This window comes from Lissotriton vulgaris, chromosome 9 (assembly GCF_964263255.1).
Source record: "Lissotriton vulgaris chromosome 9, aLisVul1.2, whole genome shotgun sequence".
Lineage (NCBI taxonomy): Eukaryota > Metazoa > Chordata > Amphibia > Caudata > Salamandridae > Lissotriton > Lissotriton vulgaris.
The window spans coordinates 441,407,996-441,429,544 of record NC_141697.1 but is presented as its reverse complement, the minus strand read 5'-3'; positions in this window follow the sequence as shown (position 1 = coordinate 441,429,544).

Here is a 21,549-nt window from a genome sequence, read left to right as displayed (position 1 = left end):
AATTAGTGCAGAGTCAGATGCAGTAACAGAACATGACTGTTACTTGCGGACAGAGGAGGAAACAAAAGGTCGTGTGGACCTTAAAAACACCCCATTGGAAGACCCGGATGGCATCCTGTATGTGGATGGGTCATGTTTTAAATTGCCGAATGGTGATGTGACTACTGCTTATGCTGTGGTGACATTGAATACTGTTGTTGAGACTGCGAGATTGAATCAGAATTCTGCCCAAGCTGCAGAGCTGATCGCTCTTACTAGAGCATGTGTATTAGCAAAAGGTAAACGTGTGAATGTGTACACCGATAGTCAGTATGCTTTCGGTGTAGCGCATAGTTTCGGACGATTGTGGCGAGAACGTGGTTTCTTGACGTCACATGGCACGAAAATACAGCATGGCCAGCTTGTGAACGATCTTTTGGATGCATTGACTTTGCCTGCTCAAGTTGCAATCGTTAAATGTAGTGCGCATCGTAAAGTGACGGATGATGTTGGTCGTGGTAATGCGTTTGCAGATGAGATTGCTAAGGAGACTGCCCGGAACCTTAGCACTCGAATGTATGTGACGAATTCGGTTAGGTGGCCTACAGAATCAAGTATGTGTGAGAATACTATAGAGAGTGTGAAAGCAATTCAGAATGAGGCCACCGACACTGAAAAGATGAAGTGGAAAGAAAGTACGGGAAGGTTGGATGTGAATGGTTGCTGGATTGATTTGTCAGATCAGAAAAGATGGATGTTGCCTGATGCGTATGTACTGGCCGTTGTGCAAATGGCACATGGGTTAGCACATATTAGCGCGAAAGGTATTTGCAAGTTGTTGGCTGATGTGTGGAAGAATGATGGAATTACTAAGTGTGCTGAACGTTTGGTGAAGAATTGTATGGTGTGTATAATGTACAATCCTGGCAAAGGAACCCCAACTCCCCCTGGCAGTTTTGCTCCTCCTTTGTATCCCTTTGAGGTGATCCAATTGGACTTCATCCATATGGAGCGATGCAATAACCTGAAATACGTTTTGGTTGTGGTTTGCGCATTCTCCCGATGGATCGAGGCCTATCCCCTCAAAGACAATACTGCTTTGTCTACTGCGAAAATCCTACTGAAGGAATACTTTCCTCGGTATGGAATGCCTAGAGTCGTGTGGTCAGATAACGGAAGTGAGTTTGTTGGAAGTGTGATGAAGAGTGTGTGTAAGGGCCTTGGAATAAATCAGAAATTCCATAGCGCCAATCATCCCCAGTCAGCTGGATTGGTTGAAGGGTACAATGGCACCCTTAAACTAAAATTAGCGAAGATTCAAGCTACGACTGGACTTTCGTGGCCTGATGCTTTGCCTCTAGCATTACTGTCAACTAGGGCGACTGTACACTCCCGAATAGGGCTCAGTCCCTATGAAATAGTGTTCGGCCGTCCTGCGAATGTGTGGGGGGTTCCTAGGCCAGGAATATTCTCTGATCTTGAGTTTCCGATGTTGATTGATTACTTACATGACTTGACTGCTAAACTGAGGTTAATTCATCAACAGGTTTACGACGCCTTGCCGACGCAGACGGAGGGTCCAGGCCACCAGCTCCAGCCCGGAGATTGGGTGGTTACCCGAAATTTTTCACGAAAAAACAATCTGGACCCTCGCTTCACCGGACCTTACCAGGTGCTCCTGGCCACGAGGACTGCCGTTCGTCTTGAGGGGCGGAAAAATTGGGTACATGCTACCCATTGTAAGCGAGTCCCTATTCCTTTGTCGGCAGACCCGTGGGTAAGGAAAGGCATTGCGTCAACAGAAACAGAAACATTGCCGGCGTTTGTACCTTTTAGCGACGCACAGCTTGTTGGAGAACCCTCAGCGCAGCAGAAAGCCACTGTTGAACATTTGTCAGCAAGAGACTCAAGACCAGACCAACGAACTGATCAGCAGGACGCTGTCTCTTCGACAGATCCTTTGTTCGACGTGCAGACACGTCCCGGGAAACATCGATATTCTTTGCGATCTCACACTAAGGACAAATAAAAATTTGCTTGCTTTGCTGAAATTGATAACTGCAATATCTTCGTTTCCCATGATCAACTTTGAACATTCGTATCATTGAAAATTGTTTTGTATATATATATATATCAAGCTTCTTCCTTGTCCACAGCTGAGAAATATTGTGCTAATATATACATATTGTGTATTGAGGGCCGTAGGGCCGCGCGCGTACTTCCTTCTGGACAGTAGGTCTTGACACTAGGTTAAAGACCGTCGGTTCCTAGGAACTCCTGGGGATTGACTATTGCTGCACAGAACGAAGTGCGTCAAGAAACGTTGCGGACGGTCGTAGGGAAATGGCATTTTCGAAGCTGAATGATTTGGAAGGAGCTCAGGCATATAGAGTCAAGCTGCAGAAACTTAGTCGTACGAAATGTTTTGTATCCCAGTTGTTTGTTTTGTTTTTAACTGCTTCTGCATTTTTGGCGGGTGGGGTGTATTACACTATGTCTTACTTCTTACTTCCTACCCCTACTCCTACTCCTTACCCTAACATTACTTCTACTGCTTCTCCTCATTCCTTTCATATGTTACCAGAACACGAACAGGCTAGACGTGTAGAATTCCGCAACAATTCCTTTATCCAGCTCCTCCATCAGCATCAGTTAGTGGTTAACACTACTAATTGTTGGGTGTGTGGGTTGATGCCACATACTACGGGTAAGGGAATTCCATATCTGGTGTTACCGTATAGTTCCCAAGGGTCAGCTCGAGCATTCCAAACAATGCTTCGAAGCGCACTGGGTTTCCACCCCACTCCAGAACAACGTTCCCCCAACGCTGGTCCTACCTCGTATCAGTGGGTGGTATCGATGGCAATACAGGATTTAGAAGATGAGATCTATGATGCTTTTCTCATCCCTAAGGCAGAGGTACAAGCCTATAGGGCACCGAATAGAGGGGAATATAGTACGTTCACTAATGAAAAGCAGCTTAAAAGCTCGCCTCCAATATGGGTCGTACCCCACACTGGTAATCTTTGTATCGTGGGTCGTGGTTCGCAAGCCTCACTTGGAGTAAGTGCTTGCACTGAAAGTTACGTTTTGCCAATGTCCCCGTCCCCTGTGTTTCTGGCTGCCAAGGGTACATACTTTATCTGTCATGATCGTGCATACACATGGTTGCCCGCAGACTTCATGGGCTCATGTTTTGTTGCAAATCTGTTGCCTCCGACGTTTACTGTAGATGCCGATTACCATAAGACTAGAGTTGTACGAGGCGTAATTAGCGAAGAGGATACTGCCGGTCAAGAGGCAGGAGACTTTTTCAAGGGTTTCCTCCCGTTTTGGGGACCTATGGTTAATAGTAGGAACCTGAGACATTTGACTCGAGTGGTAGAATCGACAGCTAACATTACTGCCAGTGCCCTTGGTAATATCACCACAGAACTTCAGGCGGAGAGACTTATGACATTACAAAACCGTATGGTTTTAGATGTTGTCTTAGCAGATCGCGGTGGGGTATGTAAAGTGATCCATTCGAGCTGTTGCATTTTCATTCCAGATAATGCTCCTACTGTCTATCAAGCCATCTCGAAGTTGCACAAGATCTCCGAATCCATACACGTGGATGTAGGGGATTGGACGCTACTTGGTTGGTTTTGGGGCCTGGTGTCGACTTGGGGTTGGAAGATTCTGACGATCATCGGGGTTGTGGTAGTGTTCCTGTTCACGTGTTGCCTTTGTGTGCAGTGTGGTCCTGCCTTATGTGGCCTCTGTGCTACAACGTGTATGAGACAACCATCTGTTACCGAGGGGACTCGGTTGGACAGAGCTATGCTACAACGACATCTTGATGGTCTGATGAATATCGAGTATGATTCCGACTAGTGCTTGCCTACATGAGGGCAAAAGGAGCGTCTGAGGTTCCGTGACAATTGTAAGTGGTGTTTTAACTCGCACGAATACGGTCGAGTCTAGTATCTATGAACCGCAAATGACGAGTTTTGTAAGTGTGCGCAGTTTCGCTGTGCTAACTTAAACCGTTCGTTTGTTATGTGGGTTTGTCATCTGTACCCACGGGTTCCATCTTAGATACGGCATCCATTTTGTCTCTTGCCCTCAAGTAGCCAGCGAACGGACGCTGTCCGCTTCGCGACCCTGGGACTCCCAAGATATTTGCGGAAGACACATGTTCTTTGAAAGTGTCTTTATGACGAGGGGGATGCTACTGTAAGGCAGATGGCGCCGCTCGAGGCTCATCTTGCCGCACGGGCTTATTGTCTCAGTCGTGCATCTCATTAGGCACGTCCCTTTGATGCCTGTATCTCGTGCTTCTCGACACTCCCCTTTTACACCCTTTCCGATCTCCCTACTGTCTCCGTCTTCCTCTGCACCTGTCTTCGTTCCTATTTCGATCTACTTTACTGCTGATTGGAATTTGCTAATGGTGGGAAGATGGGTTTTTACAGTTGGGAACCGCCAAATGTTTCCGCACTTATGTTCCGGATCTTGTGTGTTTCAAAGTGATCTAAGCGACCCCTCTGAGAGCGACTTGTGGGAACCAGGTTGTAAACCATTGTGTATCATGTTATCCTATGGGTAAAAACTGTATAAAAGGAGCGATCCACAAATACAATTTGAAGCAGTCTCCCCGAACTACACTCGATGTACTTCCTGTGACTTCTGTGTTCCCTGCAGTAAATAAACCTTGACTCTTTGACGCCGAAGGAAGTGTCCCGTGTCTCTGTGACTTGTACGCCGGAGCAGGTTACCCACGAAGGTTTCAGGTGTTGTGCCCTGGCACCGCTGGGTCCAAAGAACCCAGTCCTTCAAGTGTGAAGGCGGGCACTCAGTGCTGATCTTCACCCATGGCATCTGCGGACAGGAGCAGGGAGGCCTCTTGACTTAGACCGCCTACGCTCGGGGACGGACGGTCGCCTGGGGAAGCGTTAGGATGAGACGCGGTTAGCGCTTGCTGCGGCTTACGTTTGGTTCACCCATGAGGCTGTATCCAGGGACGTCGATCCACCTTGGTGTCTGTCTGGTTTGTCAGGTTGTGCTCTTGGCTGGCTGTGAGTCCTCGGTCTTCTCCCTTTGTTGGTCTATTCAGCCCACCTGTGCTCATCTGGTCTTCGGGGTGACAGGGCTGTCACTCTCTTCTTTTCTTCGAGGGCGTTGAGCTTGGACCTCGAGGCGGCGCTGTCATGGCGCCGGCTTCTGCCTTTGCTCTGGCATGCTTGTCTGGACTAGTCACTTGGTGACATGCTCCTTGCTTGCTGGGCGACGTGACGCTCGGTCTTGTGTCGCTTTTTGTTGGAGCGCATTGTGCTGTGGCGGCCTGCCACGTGGGGTGTGCGACTCCTCTCTTGCCGATCTTGGGTCGCCGACCCCGTCTTGAGGCAGTGTGAGGGAGGACACCGTGTGTTGTCTTCGGTCTACTACAGGGCTTCGCTCGGGCGGCGGAGACGTGGGTGCTCGCCTATCTGCATTTAGCAGTGCTTCTGTGTGGAGAGGTCTCCTGGGTGCTGTCTGTGCAGTCAGGTTCACTGGTGCAGCTTTCTGAGCACTTCTGGCTTTACGTGCTCTTTGCGTGCTCGGTCTCGTTCTTGGACGCTTTTCTTCTGGCACTTGGTGTGCCTGTGGTGTGGTTGGTGGTTGTGCCTGTTCACCGGTAGGAGCGGGTGATGCGACCTCCTCCCTGGGGGTGGCGTTGTGCAGCCACGTGTGGCGCGTGCTCTGAACCAGTCTTTCTTGTGCTGTTGATGGGGACAGTTACCCTTGAAACGTCGCAGTCATTAGCTGACTGTCCATTCTTGCTAGTGGTGGTGGTCCGGGTGTAGCTCTAAGTTTCTTGTAGCTCCTTGCAGGGTTTGTCGGTCTCTCCCCCGTGCTTTGTAGAGGAGGCAGGCAGCGCTCTTGCCCATATGATGCTGGTTTGCGCTGGTGCAGCTTGGGGCTCTTAAGTGTGGTAGCTACTTGGAGACTTTGCTGTCTCAGAGGGTGTCCTTGCTGGGCTCACTCGCAGGGTGCAGAGGGCCACTTCATGGGCATTCTTTTCTGAGGGCCTGTCTTGCTGTGTCTAGTGTTGTCCGTCTCAGCAACTGGGCGTGAGCAGGCGGTCTTCCTGGTGGTGGGGGTGCACACTCAGGGACCTCTTGACTGCTGTTAAGTTAGCGGGATGCTGCACTGTGTTCCCGTACTGCTGGTCTGTCGGGTGTAATGCAGCCACATTTGTTACTGGTCTGCCCCTCTCACCTCCTAATGTCGGTCGCGATGGGAAGTCAGTATGCGTCATGTGGCTCCTTATCGGGTTCTTGATTTCTCCCCCTTTTTTCCAGTTGTAGCTGAATGGGCAGTAGCGTATGGGACGCGGTACTTACGTAGCCGGTCTTGCTTGTTGCTGTGCTTTTGGTGAAGTGGCAAGCAGTTTCGTTCTAACGCTTACAGAGTTCAGTGATGTAGAACGGGTGATGCACTCCTTCACGTGTCCCTTGTCACAATTGCGTTTCTGGTTGAGTCCCTCTTGCTATGAGTGCCTGCCTTTGCCCTCCGTGTGGGTGATGGAGAGCGCTGTGAGTTCCTGTTTGTGCTGTGGGAGAGATGGCTGCCCCAATGTTTGTGTGGTCTCAGTTCCTCTTGGGTATGTGGGTGTTTCATGTCAGCTGTTCAAACACTGTCCACAGGTTTGTGCTGGGGGCCATCTTGCCTAATGGGGGAGATGCTTGTGCCAGGGCTGCTTTCGCGAGGTGCCGTGACTCAGCCGATAGGTGGCGCTGTGCTCTCTTGAGGGGTAGGTTTGCCGTCGTTCTTCTCTCCTTGTTAAAGTTGATGCATTGCTGTCCCTGGTAGGCAGGTGGCACTGCAGGTGCTTTGACTATGTCTCACTGGAGTCACCATGGGTGAGCGTGGGGACCGGAGCTGGCCCTGCCAGTGCAGTTGGATGAAGACCGTTCATGTCTTCTGGGCCCTTTTTTAATTCCTGTTGTGCTGTGATACTGTGGGCAGGTGCTAGGGGCGCTGCAGCCACTTCTCACGTGCTGCGACGATGGAATGCAGTGGTATGGTGGGCCGCGAGCCAGAGAGCTTCCCGCCCCTGCAAGGATACGGCACCTTGCTGTGCTGGATCCACGCACCGGGGAGAGTGTAGAGGTTGGTGCTGGCTGGTGAGCTGTTTTCCTTTTTCTCACCTCGCTCCGGATGCAAAGAGCGATCCCTGCCACAACTCTCCTGAGTGCTTGCGGCACCTTCTCATGACTACAATGAGGGTGAGTCAGTCGAGCTCTTGGGCGGTGCGGCAAAGCTCCGGTGGTCGCCACCAGAGTTCAGGTGCTGGGCGGGTCAAATATCCAGTATCGCTTTAGCGCTGCATTTTCAAAAGTTCGATCGCTTGCCCGGGTGTGCCCTGCCGCAAACTTCCTTCTTTTCTTTCACCGAGATGAGGGTGACCCGCCAGGCAGCATTGAGCTCGGGTTGCCGGTGTGGGTCTCTCAGTGCTGGGGCTGGGGCTGGCGCGACGTGTAGCACTGGAAATTATTTGCGCTTGCCTGCTTTGCGGTGACAGTAGCTTCCTCGCTCGCGCCGGTATCCTTTATCAGACTCTGGCCAGTGTTGGAGCGGGAGCACACGCATGCAGGCTGTCGCGGCTGTGGTAAGCCTGAGCAGGGGGTCTCTGCCTCACCTCAAGGGGCACCGGGACACTTCCTTTTCTTTTCCTGTGCAGGACTGGCAGGCAGGGTCGCCTATGGACACCTTGGGGCTGTGTGCTTTGCAGATTAGACGCCCAGCTGCCTCCTACGCGGCGCTTGCAGTGGTGCTTCCACCCTGTTCCTCTCATCTACTGTCCCCAGTTGGGCTGCTGCGATGGCGGTATGTCGGCGACTGCGGTGCCGGAACGCGCACCGAGTGACCTCAGTCTGTCCTAGCACGGCCTCGGCCGTCGTGCTGGCGATAAGCCTGTGTAAAGCCTCCCAGCCAGCTATGCTGATTTGTAGGGTCTAGGAGGTGGTGGTGTCGCCGTACAGGCTCATTTTTTCCTCCTGAGGGACGATGCTGTTCCAAGCAGCAGGCACGCGGGGCCAGACCCGCCTCTTCGCCAATGTGGTGTTGGGCCTCCGGCCCACATTACATAGTTAGTAGACACATACAGCAGGCAAGGTAGTGTGGTAACTGGCCAAGAGCACATGCACCCCAGGCTCTTTTATTAGCGGGGTCATGTCACTGGTGACACCCGTGATGGATGGGTGTGGGGGTGTAGTTTGTCCAGCTCTCGAGGGAGTGGCTGGCGTTACAACTTCCTGCAGGACACTAGAACGGGTCTCGCAGGACATTACAAACCCCAAGGAGATGCAAGCTTGTTCAGTGTGGGTTAAATCAGTAGCTTCCCATATACTGAGTATGCAGAGCTGCGGGGAGATGGGAATTCTCCCCCCCCCCCCTAACTGTTCCAGTGTGGACGTGACTCCAGTGCTTAATTTGTAAAATATGAAATACAGGTGCTCAAATTATTTTTAGGAGGCCACACCCACTTCTCTAGGCTCCACCCACTTCCACCAGTGGCCCCACCCACTTACTCTAGTTGCACCACCCACCTCCTCAACTGGCACTGCTGCCTACTTGGGAGGTAATTTTCTTCTCCGATTATGGCCTGGGAGGCCCAGGCTACTCACTGCACCTTTACTCTCCATCTCCTCTTCACCCTTTTTTTTTGCAGATTATTATAACGGTTTACATGAGAACCAGTTACGTTACAGTAGGACACATTCAATTGCATGATGGCATGGGCGGATGACGTCATTTGTCCAGAATCACGGGATGTTAAGCGGACCCAGAGACTCGAAGCTGGACCTGGTTCCCACATTCCAAAGTGGGCAGATGTGACCATCATGCCACATCCTCTTCCATTGACATGCATTCAGCAATGCTCCTTTCTGTCCCCTAGCACTACCACAGTGTACATTACTCTGCAGTTTCCGTTTTGGTCTCACGCTGTTTCCAGCTTCTGACTGGACGTCCCAGAGCCCTTCTCAGGTGCACTCATCTCTCTCCATTATATAAGAAGCAACTGAAATCCCCGGGGCAGGACTATTCTGCAAATACCACACTAGGCAGTGTTGTTAGGCCATAACAACGGCACACAGCCTAAACAACAAATACCATAAAATGTATCAGAACTGGACAACAAAAACAGAAGCGGATGAAAAATGCCTCTCGGCCAGTATTAGACATACATGGGACATTGGCCCTTTCTAGCGTCCAGTTAATTAGAGATGCACTTGTGAAAATACCATGTCACAACCGAAACGTTCCTTACAGCTTGCCAGGTTTCATTTTGTAAGTTTTTGTGTGTTTCCTATCATAACATTATTTGCTGTTTTTGAGTGCAATTTTTAGGCCAGTCACGCATTGCAATCCTAAGGCCAATCGATGCGAAAACGCAGAGCCAACTTTTTAAGGGTCATTAAAGATATTTTTCCTGCATGAGCTTCTGCAGATGTTAAGCTTTTAAACATTTATGCTGACAGGATTAACCTCGAGAAAGATTCTGTACAGCCTGACCTTGTCTGAAAAGTTGAAGTGGTTTCTCAAGGCAGACTCACATGCAATATTTTAAGAAAACCTGTTTTAAAGTCAGCAAGCAGTGTCAAAGGGCGGCAGTGGAGCAAAGGGCTCAGTTACCTGTTCAGGTCTAATGTTTAAACTGTGTTAAACAATTAAGTAAATAAAACATATACACAAGCAGCCTTGTAGGGTGGTGAGGACACAGAGAGGAGGAAAATTCAACTAGGAAGCCAGACTTGCTTGGCAATAAGTATTGCCCAGGAGTTACCAGCCCATTCCAACACCAGACAGACCTTGCATACATTCTGACATTTTTCTAAGCTACCCAAGATGTTCTGTGTTACTTTGTCTCATACCAAACCGTTTTTAATCCCCACTACTCCCTGGCCGTCTACTCTATGAACTTCTTCAGCATCTGTGCAGCATGTCTGGCTGACACCATAGTTTAAACACCTAAAGATAAAAAACGCCGTGCTATTATCCAGTGCCCACTGGACAATAATTAGGTAATATTACCTCAAACAACAAGAGACGTGGAGCGAGAAAGTATCAAGCAAGCTGCCATGGTAAGGGACAAACCTTCATGGGTCAGCTGAGTCAAGGGGTTGAGGAAAAGTGTTCTTCTGATCGGCATAATTTGTACCGGGACTCCATTGCTTTTTCCTTGTCATCTCGTGTCAAACACTTCCACACGACCCACCTGGTCGTTTCTGCTGATGCCTGGGGAAAAGCTAAACTGACACGACAGAGACCATTTTGCAGCCTGCATTTCTGCCCAGGAACGGTCGCACACCCAACCCCCTGTTCTTTGCAGTTCAACAGAAAGCCATGAGACACCCACCCCCTGTGTAAACTAGCTTGTTTTTCATCTCCTGCTCCCATCCTGGTAAACATCCTTGACACCGTGATCAGGTTATCTGGACAATGGTCTGACTGATGGGCCCTGATCAGGGTGATTAAACAATGACTTACAAGACCGGGCTTTGATCAAGGCAATTGAACAATGACCAGAAAAGACTAAGCCTTGATCAAAGCCGAGTGAACAATGATTTGTATACCAAACCTTAACCAGGTCACCATCGACAAATGTCGTCTGGATCTGGTTATCAATTGCAAACACTGCCCTGATTAAACAATGAAGCAGCCTCCTCTTAATTGTCTCTTACTAGCTTGGGACTCTGTTCTATAGCCCAGGCTATTGAAATAAATCTGTGTTCCTCCTGCAGACGAAGGCTCCTGTGTCTCCTTTTACTAAGTATGGAAGGTATGGAAGACTAGGGCGGTTCCCCCGCCACCGAGACTCAGTAAGTGGGTTTAACCGGTTCTTCAAATGGCACCTGAACAGGGACTCCACGAGCACGAAGGTCAGGCCCGGTGCATGTGAGGAGGTGCACGGAGAGACTCCGACGGAGGCACCTTACCCGAGGGATTCTTGTATTCCAGTAGACCGAACGACCCGCTGTCCCTCCCCACTAGGTCTGGGCCACATGACCGCGTCCCCGCTGGAGTCCCCTACCAAATAATTACTGGAGCAGGACACAGCCCTACGTCTGCAGAAGACAACTACCCCTGTAAGGTAAGGGTGGACTGATCATCCAACAAGTCTGTATGATTCTGTTATTGTCTTTCGCAAAAGCCAGGTTGTTATTGACTTTTGCCAAAGCCAAGCAAGCGAGGTGAAGTTTTAAAAACCCGCTGGTGTCTGTTCTGTATGATTCTGCTGTTATTGACTTTTGCAAAAGCCAAGCAAGCGAGGTGAGTTTTAGAAACCCGCTGGTGTCTGTTATCTGTTTTTAAAAAATCACTAGTGACACAAGTCATTAGACCCTACACGCACTACTTGTGGCAGATGTCCATCTGCCTGTATAAACACAAAATTATTGAGGTTAAGTGTACTTCTCTAAATTTTTAATCTTGAATAAATCATTTCATTTTTGACAATTTATATGAACATATCCATTATACATGAACAATCAATCTTGTTTAGTTCTGTACTTAGACAATACAATTACTGTCCAAACAAAAAATGAAAAGTAAGTTCAAACAAATACATAATCAAATCCCAATGCATTTAGGGAATATTTCCCTTCGTCAGGGGAGCTGTAAAAAATAAAATAACGATCTTTTTAGAAAACGTCATTCATCACTACAGTACATATTTAAATAAATTATATCACTTTTTGCTTGATTACATCAACACTTTTTACAGATCATGGCCTATCAAAACTACATGCATATGCAATAATACACAAGAACAAACAGTGCACCAACAATTCTTACATTAATTGATGAAAAGAGAACATAAATTGTGGTTAAACAGGACTCTTGATTTTAATAAGATATTGAACTAGTTAATGTTTTGTATAGACCTTCATGAGGCTATAGTTTTGACTGAAAGTAGATGCAATGTTAGACTCAAATATGGTTGAACAAACTCCTTACCGTGAGTTTACTGAAACAGACTAGACGATAAGCTTGCTGGCGAACACAACGCTTAAGTTCTGCATAAAGAAAAAATGAAGAAAAAATGCGACTGATTCGGGTTACTGTTCTGATAACGGTGATGAAAAGATGATGATAATAAACCCCCATAAGCGTACCTTGAATGTTTAAAAAATGAGTGTTCCAGATGATAATCAAAGATAGTCGATGACTGCTTGCCCGTTTTATAGACGTAGTTTTCTTTCGCAATGTGCTCTGTGTTAGAAAAAATAGTAAGGACAGTTGGATTAACCTGTGTTTCCTATGTCTAACTGGACGTGCGCAAAGAGTAAGATGACTAGAATATACTTTTTGGGGCGGAGATTTCAACATTCACATGTGCCCATTTGTTGGCAAAAGGGTGTGTGGGTATGGGGATGAGGTGGGGGAAGATCAGACCCATTTTTTACACTCGGTTTATGGGGAATCCCTAAACACTCTTATGCTTAAAATGGATTTATGCATTATGTTACCTGGCGTAGACAGTGAGGGCAATTCGGTACCGACCTTTATTGGTAGGAATTGTGCCACGGTTATCGACTACCTCATTGTCTCCTCCAGTATTACAGCTTTGTGTTCCTTACCCGTAATAGTAGACCCAGCCCTAAGCGATCATAACTGTCTAACAATGTATCTCTCCTTGTGGGGGGATAAAGTAAAGGCGTTACATGGTGCAGTGACAGATGTAGTTCCACATAGACCCAATGGCCCTAGAATTAAATGGGGTAGGCAAAATGAGGAACATTTACTATGTACCATTGTGTCTGCTTGTATAGATGAGGTGGAATGCTGTCTCGAACCCGAAAAGGATAATGCTGATATTCTAGCTAGTTTCGACATCATTAATAAAAACATTGCAGAAATCTTAACTGGAAGAAAACCAAAGGGCCCTAGGATTAACGGGGGATGGTTTAACAGGGAATGTACTAAATCCTTACAAAGACTCAAAGTTGCTCTTAAGGGTAAACCCAGAGATAAGGAAGCAGTTAAAACCCTCAGAAGGGAATACTCAATTCATCTGAGGGATAGGAAAAAGGAACTAAGGGAAGAGGCCTGGAACAACCTGACTAAGGCAGTGGATCTTAAGGATACCAAGCTCTTCTGGTCCACTGTCAATAGTCCCTTCCTCCAAAATGAAGAAGTCCCGGTAATGTCTGCCCAGGTATCTGAGGAACAATGGGTGGCTCATTTTACTAGTATTTTTAACCCCGAAGGACTAGCTGTAGGGGGTGATAGGGAAACCCTGGCTTTTATCCCCATACCTCTTAATATCACAGTCTCTGAGGTGGATGCTGCCATCCGGGTCAGTAAGGGGGGAAAGGCACCGGGCCCTGATGGGGTACCCGTTGACCTTTATAAAGCCGAGGTTTCCATATGGAGCCCATTGTTAACAAAGGTTTTTAATGCTGCTGCAATGATTGCGGCCCCACAGACTTGGGGGGAATCAATCATTATCCCGGTGTATAAAAAAGGGGAGAGGGGTGAGGCAAAAAACTACTGCCCGATTTCTCTCCTCACTGCTTCCCTAAAAATTATGAGTAGGGTATTACTGAGTCGCCTGGAGGAATGGGTAGAAGATAAAGGGATCCTTGCGGATTCTCAGTACGGATTCCGCAAGGGGTTAGGCACCATAGAACAGTGCATTAATTTAGACCTTATTATATGCAAATATACACGGGCTAAACAAGGCTCGTTGTTCCTTTGCTTTGCCGACCTGACCAGTGCCTTTGACTTGGTTGACCATGGCCTTCTGTGGTCAACCTTGTTGGACATGGGTGCTCCACAGGATATTATCTATTTCTTGGCCCAACTTTATAGGAATCTGACGGCTAAGATACGATACGGGCAATCGGGGGAGTGTACATCCAGTATTAAAGTAGGTTCTGGAATTAGGCAGGGATGCGTCCTTGCACCTCTTCTTTTCTCCCTTTTTATTAATGCAATCGAGTCGGAACTACGGACCATCAGTGCAGATGCACCGACTGCTGGCGGCTTTTCCATCCCAATATTGCTTTACGCGGATGACGCGGTTCTGCTCTCACAAACCCCTCTAGGGTTGCAAAAACTTATGAATAAATTTGCAGATTTTATTAATGGGAGAAAACTAAAAATTAATAATTCGAAAACTTTTATAATGCCCTGTGGGAAGAAAATTAAAAACTTAAGGCCCTTCACAGTTATGGACCAAACTATAAAAGTGGTGGACAAATTCTGTTATCTGGGTATCACTTTTAACAGTGGGGGGATGTGGACACCTGAAATGATTAATGTAAGAGCCAAAATGGCCAAGTGTTCTTTTGGCATATTTAGGTTTGCATCCAAGTTAGGCTCAAGACGGATACCAGACATGTTGTACCTATATCGCCATAAATGTGTTGCTCTGGCCCTATATGGCTCAGGAGTGTGGGGCCATTGTAATAACAACATGCTCCAGGTTGAGGAAAACAAATTTGTCAAAAAACTCCTGTGTTTACCATCTTCTGCCTCAACAAAGCTGATCCATCAGGAGGTTGGTCTAGAACATCTATCTGACTTGATCAGAGTAAGACCCCTGTTAGTATGGAGATCTATATGGGCTAAGGAACAGACTGGTTTTACAAGAAAGATTATTTTAGATTGTCTTCACATGGACAAATGTTCCCGCATCCCCTGGCTTAACTATATTATCCGAACATTTAATGATGTTTTTAATCTCACGGTGCGTGATAACCCTTCTTGTGTTTTAGATATCCCGAAGAGTGAGATTAAACATGAATTTCTGAGGGTTAGCATGGTGAAGCGTAACGCAGCTACTGCTCAGTTCTCCTCACATGTTTTTTACGACAGATACACTAAGGAAGAAATGGGGCTTTCAGGATACCTTAAATTGGTTACTATCCGATCCCACCAATATGTATTGACAAGATTACGGATGGGGATTGTTCATTTGCTTGTTGCGTATCCTGTAATGAAGACCTATACTACTGCCCCCTGTCCGTGTGATGGGACCACAAAGCAAAGTACGGAGCATTTTTTATTGTTATGCCCTCTTTATCTCCACCTTCGAAAAGTATATCTGAAACCGCTTTTCAAAAAATATAATGTATCCACTATTGTATCGGCCATGGGGCTTTTATTTGGACTTAATTCACAGGACATCTGTTTTTTTACTGCTGTATATATTTTAAAATCGATAAGCTTGAGGAAAAGCACCCTTTTTTGATATGTGATTAACTTAAAACCTGCTGTACCCTCATGTTTTATTACTTATGTATGTATGTACTTTTATGATTATTAATCATTGATCGAATAAAGTTTTTGAATTGAATTGACTAGAATATACATATAACCTACCAACTGTCTGTAGCTGTGAACAGATGGTAAAACGTGAGGCACTTCCGGGGTTCACGGTAGCATATGAATATGGGGAATAATGAAAATACACGTACTGGTGACAAACTGCGCGATGACTGTATATAGAACTGCAAACAGACGAAAGGAGAAGCATACGTGTTACGTGACAACTCAAAATAAAATCGCGTGAATGTTTTGTTAAAGGCATTGATTTAAAAAGGGAATATACCTGCGGGATGCAAAAAAACCCACGTTGTCTTCCAGTGAATCTGCGTTGAAGCGAAGTCTATTCCAAAGAACAGAAAGTTGCTGAGCAAAGCTGAGTGAAATTTAAAGGCGGCAAGGATTTAGTTTATAACCCAAGTCCCGGACATATTTACTTACAAAGTTTATCTTGAAAACATACCTTTAGAAGAAGATGGAAAATCTTGATATTGGAGTCTAGTTTAGTCAAGTCTACAGGATGACCCGCGTTGAAACGCGAGTAAATATTAAAGGACGGACTGCGGAAGTGGTCTATTTATTGTAAATATCGCGAGATGAATATATACAAAAACACGGACTGCTCTAACTGTTTCGAATGGGATCAAAGAGTTGTGTTTCTCAATATAAATAAATGTGATCATATAGTGAAATACTTTGATTTCCACGCACGTATCACCAGTTCGTGTCATCTGGTGCACTTATCGACGTTCTATTTTGTTTACAAGCAACACAAACGTCACGTTTTTAGCACACTGAGTTGGGAGTTAACGGTAGCACGTTTGTTCACGAGCATGATTCACTTATGCCAATACAGTGTACATATCGTCGGAGTAACTAATATGGTCCTGTTTTACCCCTTGTTTCATACCCCTGACGAAGGGTCATGGTTCACAGACCCGAAATGCATTGGGTGGATGTAAAATCATGATTAACTCCATTATTGCGACATAAGATCAACATTATGCACGCAAGGAACTATTGTTTGTAATTCGTTCTTTTAAATGAATTGAAGAATCCACAAGGTTTGAATCATAATAAACCGAACTTGGATAAGAAACCTACGTGTTTTGTTGTTTACCGAGCGCATAGTCCAGAGGGCAGGTCATCCTACCCACAATATTTGACAATATCTGTAATAGTCCCATTATTCCTGTTCTTAAAAAGACCAAAGGAGATGCTCTATCCCCTAAAATAAACAGATTTGTGATTGACCTGAGAGCCCTTAACAAAATAACAATCTTCCAATACCCTGTTGTCCCCGACATTACAGCCCTCTTAACAATGGTCCCTTCTGACGCCACACACTTTTCTGTCATAGACTTGAAGAATGCTTTTTTCAGCATTCCTATACATCCTGACAGCAGACAATTCTTTGGTTTCTCCCTTGGTGGGCAGAGCTTTAGATTCTGTCGAGCCCCTCAAGGTTTCACCGAGAGCCCCAGTATCTATAGTCAAGCCCTAAAAAATCAACTAGATTCCTTGGAACTCCCTGATAATTCCACACTAGTACAATATGTAGATGACCTCCTCATTGCTGTAAATTCTTCCCCAACATGTAAAGAAGCTACTCTCTGTCTGTTACGCCACCTTACCCTCCATAACCACAAAGTCTCTTTGAAAAAGCTTCAGTTTTGTCAAGAGAAGGTGGCCTACTTAGGTCATCTGCTCTTGAAGGAGGGAAGGAAGCTCACCGCTGATCGTGTAGCCATTATCAATGCTATGGCCAACGAACACAAAAGCAGGTGTGAGCCTTCATAGGCCTTGCCTCATACTGTAGGCAGTGGATTTCCAATTTTTCGGCCATGGTCAAACCTCTTCTTACCCTCACCACTAAAGACATATCAGACAGTTCCTTTCCATGGACTATAGAGCATGTGCAGGCCTTCCAAGATTTGAAGACGGCCCTGTGTACTGCTCCAGTAATCGGTACTCCTGACTATAGCAAACAATTTTTTCTTTTTGTACATGAGACAGACGGCTGTGCATGTGCTGTCCTGACCCAGATGTTTGGAGGTTACCAACAGCCATGTGCCTATTTTTCAGTCATCTTAGATCTTGTTGCAAGGGCTCTCCCAGGATGCCTACGGGCGACAGCTGCGGCCGCCCTCATGGTCTGTCAGAGTGCGGGAATCGTCGTGAACTCGCCCCTGACTCTGATGGCCCCCCATTCTGTAGATACCCTCCTTAATAACACCAAGACACAGTACCTCACTAGCGCACAACTTACAGGATATGAACTGCCTCCCTTTGCCAGCCATATTAACATCAAAAGATGCACTGCACTAACCCCCGCCACATTACTCCCACTGGATACTCAGGATGCCCGCTTAGACCCACATGACTGTATATTGAGAACCGAGGAGGAGACAAAGGGACGGGTTGACTTACAGGATACCCCGATTGCAGAACCAGAAGGCACACTGTATGTGGACGGATCATGTCTCAGAGGGCCAGATGGTAACACCTCAGCCGCCTACGCCCTCACGACATTGGGGCAAGTAGTAGAAACAGCTCAGATTCTGCAGTTCTCCGATCAGGCAGCAGAATGAGTGGCCCTCACTAGAGACTGTGAGATAAGCAAGGGAATAACAGTAAATATCTATACTGAAAGTCAGTATGCCTTTGGGGTGGCCCACAACTTCGGGAGGGTGTAGAAAGAAAGGAATTTCATTACTTCCCATGGGATCAAAATTCAACATGGCCCGCTAATTCACTGACTGTTAGACTCCCTGACACTCCTCAGAAAGGTGGACATCATAAAATGTAAGGACCATAAGAAAGTGACAGATGATGTTGGGAAAGGCAATTCCTTGGCTGACCAGACAGCCAGACAAACAGCTCTTAGAAAAAGGGAAGGAATGTATGTAGGAGGTCTAGCTAGGTGGGTGGCAGACGAGGGCATGGTTGAAAACACAGTACAGAGTGTGCTTGATATTCAGTCCCATACTACTCCCGAGGAACTAAGGGTGTGGAATGAGCAATTAGCAAAGGAGGGAATTGATGGTTGCTGGGTCCGTACGACTATGGAAAGACAATAATGTTACCTGACAGTCATGTGCTAGCAGTAGTTACGATGGCCCATGGTCCTGCCCACATTAGTGCTAAAGGGATATGTAAATTATTGGAACCTACATGGTACAACTCTAAGATACCAGCATATGCTGAAAAGTTGGTTAAAACATGCATGATTTGCCTAATGTATAACCCAGGAAAAGGCACAGTTACTCCTAAGGGAGGATTCTCTCCTCCTACCTTCCCTTTTGAAGTCCTCCAAATGGATTATATCCAGATGGACAGGTGCAACAATTTAAAATATGTCCTGGTGGTGGTCTGTACCATCAGCCGATGGGTGGAGGCCTACCCCATCAAAGACTGCACCTCTATCACTACCGCCAAAGTGCTATTAAAAGAGTACCTCCCACGATTCGGTTTGACCCGCTTGGTCTGGAGAGATACCGGGACACACTTTACGGCTTAAATTATGGAATATGTCTGTACTGCATTGGGTATAAAACAAAAATTTCATGCAGCTAACCACCCCCAGTCAGCAGATCTAGTGGAGGTATACAATGGCATCCTAAAAACAAAAATGGACAAAATAGTAGCCGAGACAGGTGTCACTTGGGTTGATGCTCTGCCCTTGGCCCTACTATCCACAAGAACAACGGCCCACACCAGGATAGGGTTATCTCCCCACGAAATTGTGTTTGGGAGGCCTGCCAATGTATGGGGTGTCCCACGGCCTAAGAAACTGTCTGACGTTGAATACCCTGTATTAACTGATTACCTGTACAGTCTAAGTAATACCTTTCGTACTCTTTATCACCAGGTGCACGAGGCCATACCTGACAAAAGCGATGGCCCAGGTCACGTTATCCAGCCTGGTGACTGGGTCCTGATCCGGAATTTTCAACTGACTAAGAGCCTCGAGCCCCACTGGACACAGCCCTGTCAGGTGCTACTGGCCACCCGCACCGCAGTGAAAGTAGAAGGTCAAAAGAATTGGGTGCATGTGTCGCATTGCAGCCATGTGCCTCTGCCCCTCCCCTATGATCAGTGGGTAAGGGAAGGACAAGGAGACACAGAAACAGAAACAGTCCCGACGTTTGTCCCGTTCAGCGATGCCAGACTGCATTCTACATCTACGGAAGCAGAGAGTGACAGCATACTAAAAGGAAGGGTGGAACCCTCCCTTAGCTCTACTCAACACCAAGAACAATTGTTTCCCGACCATACTGTTCCTGCTTCCGACCGATATAACTTGCGCCCCCGAGGGAAGGCTTGCCCATGACTTCGCCAAGTACCTACAGGCTGTAAGGCTGTGATCTTCCCCGGCTAAAAGTAGTGCTGGTGTGTCAGACTGAGGTAAGCGATAAGGGCCCTTGGCACCTACGCCCAGTGAAGCAACCACCAATCACAGACAGCCACTAGAGGTCCCTGGCTTAGCACAATGGCCGCCGTCCAAGACACCCGAATCCAGAAACAAGATGTCAGCCTTCGACATAGTAAATGCTTCATGGCCACCGTGGTGACGCTGTTTGTCTCCCTCATCCTGTCTATCCGTGGTTGGCTGTTGCTAATCTACCATCCTGTTACCTCACCAACTCCTATACCGACTCCTACACAGCACCAATATTACACGCTACCAGCTCACGAATTACCCCGCCGTGCAGAATTCTTCAACAGCACCTTCATCCAAATGTTGCATCATCACCAGCTGATCATGAACACTTCCAACTGCTGGGTGTGTGGACTGATTCTGCATTCCATGATACACCCTGTCCCATTCTTTCCTTACCCATTTTCCATCTCTGGGTCTTGTCTTGCATGGTGGATGTTGATGCAGGAGGCCTACACTGTCAATGATACTGCCAATTCTGTCCTTGGGACATTTTGCGATGACTTCTGGCGGAATAGATCTGGCAATGCCAATGCTCCTTTTTGCCCGAAAAGCTCTTCCACATTGCTACTATCACCAGATGAACTCGTTGAGATGGTAGCATTCAACTCAACCACTCGACGAAAATTTTCTAGATTCCGCACCAGAAGGATACTGCCTGATAAACGAAACACTCTGAATGTCATAAATGTGCAAGGCCGTGTCAGAATCCATGGCCTAGGGACTAAGAAAGTTGGTACCAGTACGTGTGATATTACTAAAGTCTTAAACTCTACATCTCCTCCGAAGCTGGTGGCATCCCCCAACACCTATTTTATCTGTGGCACTGCCGCCTACACTTAGCTCCCCCGTAACTGGTCTAGTACCTGCTATCTGGCCTTCCTCCTTCCACCAAAGTATCCCACCCATGGAGACTACCACCTGTCAATGAAGGGCGCCCTGCGCCGCTCACGTAGGGGCGTCATATCAGCCGAGGATACAGTGGGCCAGGAAGCCGGGGACTTCTTTAAAGGTTTCTTTCAATTCTGGGGCCCCATGGCAAACAGTCGAGCTATATGAGAACTGACCAGGGTCCTTGAGGCCACCATCACAGTAACAGCTGGTGCCCTCTCCAACATCACTGCAGAGCTACAGGCGGACCGCCTTATAACGCTCCAAAACCGCATGGTCCACGACGTCATCCTTGCTGATTGTAGTGGTGTGTGTAAATTGATCGGCTCCAGCTGCTGCGTGAACAACCCAGACAACGCACCTACAGTGTATGATGCTATCCAACGTCTGCACCGCCTTTCTTCTGAATTCATCTGGATGAAGGCAACTGGTCCCTCACAGGCTGGATCTGGGGTCTTCTTTCCCAGTAGGGTTGGAGGGTCCTCATCTTCCTTGCCTTGGGAGTAGCTGTCCTGGTGTCCTGCTGTTTGTGCTTTCAGTGCCTGCCAGTGCTCTGTACAATGTGTGTCCAGACCACCAAGCCTCCACCCTCTAACATTCACAACACCAATATGATGATGATGCTCCAACAAGAAACTGATGGCCTTATGAACATTGACATTTCTTAAAGTATTTGCCACTCAATGGCAAAAGGAGGGTCTGAGGAAAAGTAATCTTCTGGTCGGCATCATTTGTACCGGGACTCCATTGCTTTTTCATTGCCATCTCATGTTAAACACTTCCACACGACCCACCTGGTCGTTTCTACTGATGCCTGGGGAAAATCTAAACTGACATGACAGAGACCATCTTGCAGCCTGCATTTCTTCCCAGGAACTGTCGCACACCCAACCCCCTGTTCTTTGCAGTTCAACAGAAAGCCATGAGACACCAAC